We start from the raw sequence: 345 nt of genomic DNA on the forward strand, positions 1-345 counted from the left end.
TGTGTTTTTTATTTTTGGTTTGCTTAAGGTACATTCACTCTGAATTTGAGTTTGTGAAGTTGTGATGCTGTCAGTTGCTAATAGGTGTTCTACACTGAACTACAGGAAAATTGACCTGACTTCCACTGTCACACTTCCATTGGTGGCCACTGCGGTGCATAATTCCTCATTTACATACAGTAAAACTCTCTTCAACTTTGTTGCATCACCAGTGGTTGCTCGCAAGCCACAAAAAGGCAACTCTAATTAAAAATGAATTAATTCTGAGCATCCATTTAATCATCTTTCCAAACCTGTAACACCTTCATTCATCTTCGGAACACAAATTAAGATATTTCTGATGAA

The sequence above is a fragment of the Sinocyclocheilus grahami genome, unplaced genomic scaffold, assembly GCF_001515645.1.
Source record: "Sinocyclocheilus grahami isolate Dianchi unplaced genomic scaffold, SAMN03320097.WGS_v1.1 scaffold497.1, whole genome shotgun sequence".
Lineage (NCBI taxonomy): Eukaryota > Metazoa > Chordata > Actinopteri > Cypriniformes > Cyprinidae > Sinocyclocheilus > Sinocyclocheilus grahami.